This window comes from Gymnoscopelus braueri, assembly GCF_963280865.1.
Source record: "Gymnoscopelus braueri genome assembly, chromosome: 2".
Lineage (NCBI taxonomy): Eukaryota > Metazoa > Chordata > Actinopteri > Myctophiformes > Myctophidae > Gymnoscopelus > Gymnoscopelus braueri.
The window spans coordinates 5,161,065-5,170,118 of NC_137604.1; positions in this window are offsets into that span (position 1 = coordinate 5,161,065).

Below are 9,054 nucleotides of genomic sequence, written 5' to 3' on the forward strand. Positions count from 1 at the left end.
ATATGGCGTTGTTTGCAACTGAAAGTGCAGTAGAACCTTTACCAAAACCTAGTGAAGTCAGAGGTTCAGATACCACACAGCCCTCATGTGTATATTAGTCTCGTTCCCCAGTCAGTGCTTGTCGGATCATTGTTTGTGTCACATTGTTTGTCTGTATGTTCATTCTGTAATAAAATCCCAATCATGGGAGTTGAACACTACTCTGCCTGGCTGTTTGCATTTGGGTCCTGACCACACCACCAGATCGTGACAGGGTGTTGCTAATTGGAATGAAGGTGTACAATGTTTGCACAATGTTGAAAAACCCACGCCACTGGAATTCCCCAAATTGTATTATTAACAAGACCAAGGTTCAGTCTATTTGAGTAACAATGGATATACACTTTATTAGGGACTTTTTCTCTGATCTTCTCCTGGATGCCGTTCATGCACCCAAACACGTCAAACACCACCAGACAGGCTCTGACTTGGAAACCTCAAGGGAAGAGAAACAGAGGCCAAAAAAACACCTGGCGGCGGTATCTCCAGGCAGACACCAAGAGACTGGGAAACACCTGGTCGCAGATAGAAAATAACGCCAGTGACCCAGAACTCTGGAGGTTCCTTGTCAACGGCATATACCCCAGTAAGGGTGTAAGTAAGTAAGTAAGTAACTCACACACATTGTGTTTTTATGTTGTAAACGTCATAGTCACTAAAAGTGGTCATTGGATGCTTTAAGTAAAAATATTTACATTCCTGAAGATGTAGGCCATTAGCATTTTGTGTTCTTGCGTACATTGAATGCTATTCTTTTTACGTTACCTAAAGCACCCAATGACCACTTAAGTGTTACCCATATTTGTGATACATTTAAATCCCCATGGATTATGCCATGGACCACTGGCTGAGAAACGGTGACTTAGTACTGTATATGCTCCGAGACACATGGTGGGGTCTGCTTCATATCCATCCGTATATCACTTGTAAACGCATTGTGAATGTCAGTTCAATCACAATGACTTCATTCACTCATTACAATAAATAGTCAAATTGATGTTTAACACAATTTAAAGGTAGGGTAAGTGATATTCTTTGGTAAAAAAAAAAGGTTTGGTTAAAAAGGTTAAAGTACTATATTCTGATAGTAATCATTGCTACAGAGTGTTTGTTTGGTCACAGGGGTCTCTCCAGCTCTTTAGTGAACACAATATAGTACATTTTCAGGACACATTTTAAGCCAATCAGGAGAGAGCACTGAAAATGCATTTTCTGTTTAATAAAGAGCTGGAGAGACATGGGAGACTCCTTTTACAGAAAAAAACACTCTATAGCAATGAGTACTATCAGAATATAGAGCTATTTAACACATATTTTAACAAAAGTAAATCACTTACCCTACCTTTAAGTACATTATTTAGTACAAATTCACATCTAACATGAAGTATTTCAAGTTGAAATGATAGTCCAATCCAATGAAGGTCACATTAGGTTTCTCTTGATGTTTAGTAATGTGATAGAGTGGTGTTGGCTGCCACTTTGTGGCTTTAATGTGCAATTACAGTTGTTACTTTATGTAAGTTAGGTAATAAGTGAGTGTGCACAATTCTGCACATGCAACCTGTTGTTTATTCTGAAGTCTCCAATACAGGTAAATACTTTTTTTTGTCTTTACAAGACAGAGAGACAATGAAGCAATAAACCTTTTATTTTGCAATCCTTATGAATCAATGACAGGTGGAATATTTGTCTTGTGCTTCGGCATTTATTTCATTTTCTTTGTGTGTGTGTTTTTGATCAAGTTACTTTTGTCAAAGTGTCTGGCAAGCCTCCCTCCAAGGGAGGCGGGACATGTCAAACGAGTGAAAACGACTCACGGCTTCTGATTGGTCTGGCGGGACGAAAACACCAGTGTGACGTCATAGCAATGCGCAGCCACTGCTGCAGAGTGAAAAATGGCGGCCACGGATAACAACATTGATGTAGCGATAGAAAAAGTTATAGTAAAAACACAAACTCTAAAAGCAGAGCAGTATTCTGCTTTGAAAGCGTTTATTGGAGGTGGCGATGTGTTGGGTGTTCTCCCAGCTGGATTTGGGAAAAGTTGTATTTATCAGTTAGCCCCGCTGGTTCTAGAGGAAATGGGTCGCGCCGGGGCTATTGATATGGTCGTATCTCCCCGCGTTGCACTTATGGAGGACCAGAGGAAAGAAGCAGCCAAGCTCGGAATTACAGCATTGCAGCTTGGAGTCAGCAGGGAGGATGACATCGTGAATGGTCGGTGTTCTCTCGTTTTTGGAAGCCCTGAGCATGGCTGATAAACGAGAAGTGGAGGCAGATGCTCGATTCAGAAGTCTTAAGAGGAGACGACTGTTTGGTATCGTCGTGGATGAGGTCCATGTTGCATATAAATGGTTACAAATATATATAATAATTGAATATACCTGGTCATAATAGATTCAGCATCATAGCATGATTATAATTGTTGCATTTTTAGACGGATTGAATCCTACTTTATTTACAAATTGTACCCCACAACTAAAAAGTGAAAAAGTTGAGTAACTGGCATTGATCACTTTCCCAAACATAAATGTACTCTTTGAATAAAGTTAGCAGGGACAAAAGTAAACTGTTTTGAAGTTCCTGTTGCTCTGTAGACAAGTAATAAGGTATTTTTCACTCATCAAACATGTAATGTTTTTTATGTCCTAGGGGAGAGGGCTCCAATGGCCAGCCAGCATTTAGAGAAAGTTTTGGATGGCTTGGAGAGCTCCGATCCCTGACAAAGAGCGGTGTTTAAACAAATCATGAAATATAATGTATAGAATATGAATATTATAATTTGCCCAGCATTAGGTTGCCTCTACATTATGCTCAGAAGTTAAGTAAAGGAATCCACCTTTGTGCTCATCCAGTTCATGTTTGCATGTAATTAGTCAGGGGATATTTAAAAAATCTGGCAATAAATTCCTTACCAAGAAATGTCTAGTAACACATCTCATAAAGATTGAAATTCAATTTCCCTAGGGGAATTTTTGACAGCTGCTGAAAGTTGGGGTACCCATAACCTTATGCGGGAAAATAATTCAAATTTAAATTCAGTTTTAAGTAGCATGTGAGGGGTCAAACTAGTTTTTTTTCCTTTTTTTCTTAATCCCTTTCAAGCATTTGTTATGCACCAAAACCACTCCTTGGGCTAAAAACGGCCTGTGGCAGTTCACCCTGCCACTGAAAATGCACCTAATATAGTAAGTTCCTGTGTTATTTTCCCCATAACCAGGAATGCTATCACACCTTAAAGTTAAAGGTTGAATTATTCTTTAATGTTTAAGTTGCAGAGAATGATATGTGTTTGCTTGTATTGATATATTGTTTGATGGTGATTTGATTGCATTGACTCCAGTGTAGGGAGCATGCAATCAAACATGCTCGGTCCACCCATGCTGAACCATACCAACTGTGGGTTGGTGTGAGGTGGGAAATTGGGTACTCTAATTATTATTATTTTTAAAAAAAAACACTTCTTCTCTGCATCAATGATTCTGTCTGGCGATTTGTGGCAGTTTTGCCATTTTACTATTGGTTTCAAACTGTGCCTTTTGGCAAACACAACCCTCACTAGATCAGAGTGTGACATTTGGTGGCACTGGTGGGATATGGCCACCCGGAACAAGGTCCCCATGGTGGGAAAGAAAATTCAAACCAGAAGCAAGGCAGCCAAACCAGAATCAGAGCCTGATGCAGAGGATCAGAATGGGAGGGTGATGAGGATGAAGGGCCGTCATCTCAGCGTCGCCGTGCAGTACCGCCGTCATCCCAGCATCGCCGTGCAGTAACGCCCCCGCAGGAGATGGTTGATCTGCTGCGTCGGTTTATGGGTGCACATCGGGACCGAGAAGAACGACTGGTGGGAGAAATACAAGGTCTACGGGCCGCTGTCCAAGCTGCCAATCAGCCACCAGCAGCCCCAGTACTACAGCAGCAGCAGCAACCAGCAGCACCTGCCCCACAGCAACCGGCCACACCCTGTAAGGACCCCAAGTTGCTTCCGTTTCAATTAGGTGAGCATTGAAAATTACCTTCTCTAATTTGAGCGGATTGCAAAGACTTGGGCGTGGCCAGGGACTGAGTGGGCCTACAGACTTGTGCCGTTACTGACTGGGAAGGCATTGGAGGCCTATTCCGCCATGGATGAAGACCGCACCGACTTCTATCCTGACCTGAAGCAAGCCCTGTTGGCCAAGTTCAACATTTCAGCAGAGACTTATCGCCAGCGCTTTAGAGACACTGCTGTTCCCCAAGGTGAAGTGCCCACCAAAACCTTCCAACGTTTGAAGGGTCTGTATCGTGGTTGGATGAAGCCGGACCAGTGCAGCGTGGAGGCCATCGGGGAAGCCTCCCTGTTGGAGCAGATGCTGAGAGTGTTTCCACCCGACATCCGTACCTGGGTTAAGGAGCGAGAGCCCACCACCGGCTTAGAAGCAGCAAAACTGGCGACCCAGTAAACGCCCGGAAGACGCCAGTGGCCAGGTCACCACAACGCCAGCCCAACCGAGGTCAAGGTGACAACGGGCAAGAAAGGCCGAAGGGTTTAGCAGGTATGGAAAGCCAGCTAGTACCAGTCAGGGGAATGTGGGGGCTAATAGATATGGGCAGCAGGCTAGTAGCAGTTATGGGGAAATTGTTTGTTACTACTAAAATGTGTATATAAATTGTAATGTCTCTGGACATAGGGAATTAGCTGGTTAAATTGAGGATTCAATTCAGGTTTGGTATGGTCCGATTAATGGGAGGGGCCTAGCCTATATGAAGATTTTTTTTTGCAGTTTTGCCATTTTACTATTGGTTTCAAACTGTGCCTTTTGGGAAACACTACCCTCACTAGGTCAGAGTGTGACACGGCCATAGCCGACCTTTTCCATTTTTTGCGTAAAAAGACGAGAATCATTGAAATGGTGACACAAGTGTGAAATTTGCGTTGTGATTGGTCAGAATCCCGAGAGGGACGGTTTGTTTTGAACGGGGGAGGGAGGGGGGAGGAATGGACCAGAGGGTAGCCATTTTATTGGTAGCAAATAGACAGGTGATGGGAGCATTTTCATTGGAAACAAACCGAGGGGGGGGGGGGGGGGTGGTTTCATTGGCAACAAGTGGATCGGGTGGATTTTTAGTGGCAACCAAGCCCCCAGAGTTGCTAAGAAACATTGAAGCTGCCACCCCAGTGGCCAAAGCTGGAACTGCAGGCGGGGAGAAATACATGCACGCGCAAAACATACTGAGAGATATTTATATTTATACATATAAATATGTAAACATACTATACATACATATGCATTTACATATAAATATGCATCTCGAGTGTATTTAATAAATATCTCACGTTCAATCCTTGACACACGGGCTGCCGTAGAACGCAAAAAGGACACTAGTGCGCATGCTCATAACTCTATGGGGAGTCAAAATCGAACCAATAATTCTACTTCCGGCAGGTTTCCGGGTGCTTCAAAACGCCAGTGAGCACATTCATTGAAATGATAGCTGGGGACGGGGCAATCCGCCCTCTAGTTATATTATACCTCTATGGTGGCAACATGTGGACGCGGGGGAGCACCGCGATTGGCCAAAAAAGGACCGGACCAAGTAAACCAACGGCTGCCTCTATGCGCCTCGGGAGCCAATACAGGCTGTGGTCAAAACATTATTTTGTTGATCGCACACCTGAAACAGAACTCCTGGTAGGAGTGTAAAATGCGACAGTTTTTGCATTTCTTTGTTAGTTCAACAGTTTTTTTGACAGTTTCATTGTTTTGAATTAGGCTGGGCAATATCGAGTCTATATATAAACCTTGATATGAGACATCATTTAAAGATATCATTTGGGATTTGGGATATTTTGGGTCGTTTTTTTCCGGGTTTTAATCACTTAGGCCATTTTCTTTTGGATTCTTCCTGAAATGGTAAAAGAAAATTGCCTATCTACAAGAGCTAGTAGGTTGGCTATTTTTGCAAATTTTCTTTGAAACATTTTAAAGAAATAGTCACAATACAATATTTATATTACAATAGTTGAGACATTTGATAAAAAACTGTTTTTGTCTTTTATAAAACTGTTTTATTGTCTGTATAGAAAAATGTCTATATTCTAAGACCAAGTTCAGAGCTTTACAAAAAATAAAATAATTCATGTTCCAAAAAAAAAAGCACAAATGATCCTCCTTTTCCATCACTACATTATGTCACAAGTAGGCTTTACAGATTAAAATAAACTTTTAAAATATCTATTGGTGGTGTGCTGCATTCAGTCCAATGAAATGCATTTTTCGTATGTTTCTCAGGTACCCCAGTGCTGGCGTTAACAGCATCAGCAGATCTTGAGTCCCAGCACCGTGTTATCAGAATATTGAACATGGAGAGAGCAACTCAAGTGACTGTCAGTCCCAGTCGACACAACATAAGGCTTGGACTGAGTCAAATTCCAGAAAGCAACCTGAAATGCTTTGATTGGGTGGTGAAGGAGGTTTTGGTCTAAGGCCAATCAATGTCTCCTGTCCTCATTTACTGCCGCACACTAAAGGTAGTAAGAAAGGTATTTGGCTACCTTAAAGCTTGGCTTGGGGAAAGCGCTTGGGTTAACAGTGAACAGAAACATGAGAATCTACTGATTGGGATGTACAGCAGGACTCTAGCTAGAAAATAACAAAACCAGAAAGGTGTCCTCTATGGGGATGGGAACTGCTGTGTAGTCGTTGCTACCACTGCCCTTGGAATGGGTTTCAACTTCCCTGACATTTCTCATGTTGTGATGTATGGTGCACCAGAGGATGCCGAGGCAATAGTTCAGGGGGGGGGAGGAGATTTCATTGGCAACAAGTGGATCGGGTGGATTTTTATTAGCGACATGTGGACGCGGGGGAGCACCGCGATTGGCCAAAAAAGGACAGGACGGGGTAAACGAACGGCCGCCTTAATGTGGCACCGTGCCTGATCTGCCGGGAGCCAATACAGGCTGTGGTCAAAACATTCTTTTGTTGATCGCACACCTGAAGCAGAGCTGAAGCAGGTAGGAGGGTAAAATGCAATTGTTTATGCAGTTTTTTGTTAGTTCAACTGTTTTTTGACAGTTTTATTGTTTTGAATTGGGCAGGGCAATATTGAGACTATATCGATACCTTGATATGAGACATCATCAAGAGATATCATCTGGGATTTTGGATATTTTGGGTTGTTTTTTCTGGGTTTTAATCACTTAGGCCTTTTTTTTTTTATTCTTCCTGAAATGGTAAAAAAAATAGCCTATCTACAAGCTCACATCGTGTCGCAGTGACATGTTGTCAGCTAGTAGATTGGCTATTTTTGCAAATTTTCTTTGAACATTTTAAAATAAACTGTAGTCACAATACAATATTTATATTACAATAGTTGAGGCATTTGATTAAAAAAAACGTTTTTTGTCCATATCGGCCCAGCCCTTAGTTGTTTGTAAATTGTACACACATGTTGTGTGAGGTTTATATGTAAATTAGTTTTTTTGAGGATTTTTTTTATCTATTGGCTGTATAGAAAAATATCTATATTCTAAGACCAGGTTCAGAGCAAAAAATATAATAATTCAAGTACAAATGCACAAAAAAAAATAAAACACAAATTACCCTCCTTTTCCATCACTATTATGTCACAAGTAGGCTTTACAGATTAAAATAAACTTTTAAAATATCTATTGGTGGCGTGCTGCATTCAGTCCAATAAAATGCATTTTTTTCGTATGTTTCTCAGGTACCCCAGTGCTGGCGTTAACAGCATCAGCAGATCTTGAGTCCCAGCACCGTGTGATCAGAATATTGAACATGGAGAGAGCAACTCAAGTGACTGTCAGTCCCAGTCGACACAACATAAGGCTTGGACTGAGTCAAATTCCAGAAAGCAACCTGAACTGCTTTGATTGGGTGGTGAAGGAGGTTTTGGTCTAAGGCCAATCAATGTCTCCTGTCCTCATTTACTGCAACACACTAAAGGTAGTAGGAAAGGTATTTGGCTACCTTAAAGCTTGGCTTGGGGAAAGCGCTTGGGTTAACAGTGAACAGAAACATGAGAATCATTGGGATGTACCACAGCAGAACAAAAAGTGGTGTCCTCTCTTAATGGGGATGGGAACTGCCGTGTAGTCGTTGCTACCACTGCCCTTGGAATGGGTTTCAACTTCCCTGACATTTCTCATGTTGTGATGTATGGTGCACCAGAGGATGCCGAGGCAATAGTTCAGGGGGGGGGGGGGGAGATTTAATTGGCAACAAGTGGATCGGGTGGATTTCTATTAGCGACATGTGGACGCGGGGGAGCACCGCGATTGGCCAAAAAAGGATCCGGACGGGGTCAACGAACGGCCGCCCTAATGTGCCACCGTGCCTGATCTGCCAGGAGCCAATACAGGCTGTGGTCAAAACATTATTTTGTTGATCGAACACCTGAAGCAGAACTCCTGGTAGGAGGGTAAAATGCAACTGTTTCTGCAGTTTTTTCTTAGTTCAACTGTTTTTTGACAGTTTTATTGTTTTGAATAGGGCTGGGCAATATCGAGACTATATCGATACCTTGATATGGGACATCATCAAGAGATACCGACACGTTGTGAGATAGTAGATTGGCTACTTTTGCAATTTTTCTTTGAACATTTTAAAAGAAAATGTAGTCACAATACAATATTTATATTACAATATTTGAGGCATTTGATAAAAAACTGTTTTTGTCCATATCGGCCCAGCCCTTAGTTGTAAATTGTACACACAAGTTGTGTGAGGTTTAAATGGAAATTTGTTTTTTTTAGATGTTTTTTAATTTATTGGCTGTATAGAACAATATCTATATTCTAAGACCACGTTCAGAGCTTTACAAAAAATAAAAGAATTCAAGTTCCAAAAAAAAAGCACAAATGATCCTCCTTTTCCATCACTACATTATGTCACGTAGGCTTTACAGATTAAAATAAACTTTTAAAATATTGGTGGTGTGCTGCATTAAGTCCAATGAAATGCATTTTTTGTATGTTTCTCAGGTACCCCAGTACTGGCATTAAAGGAG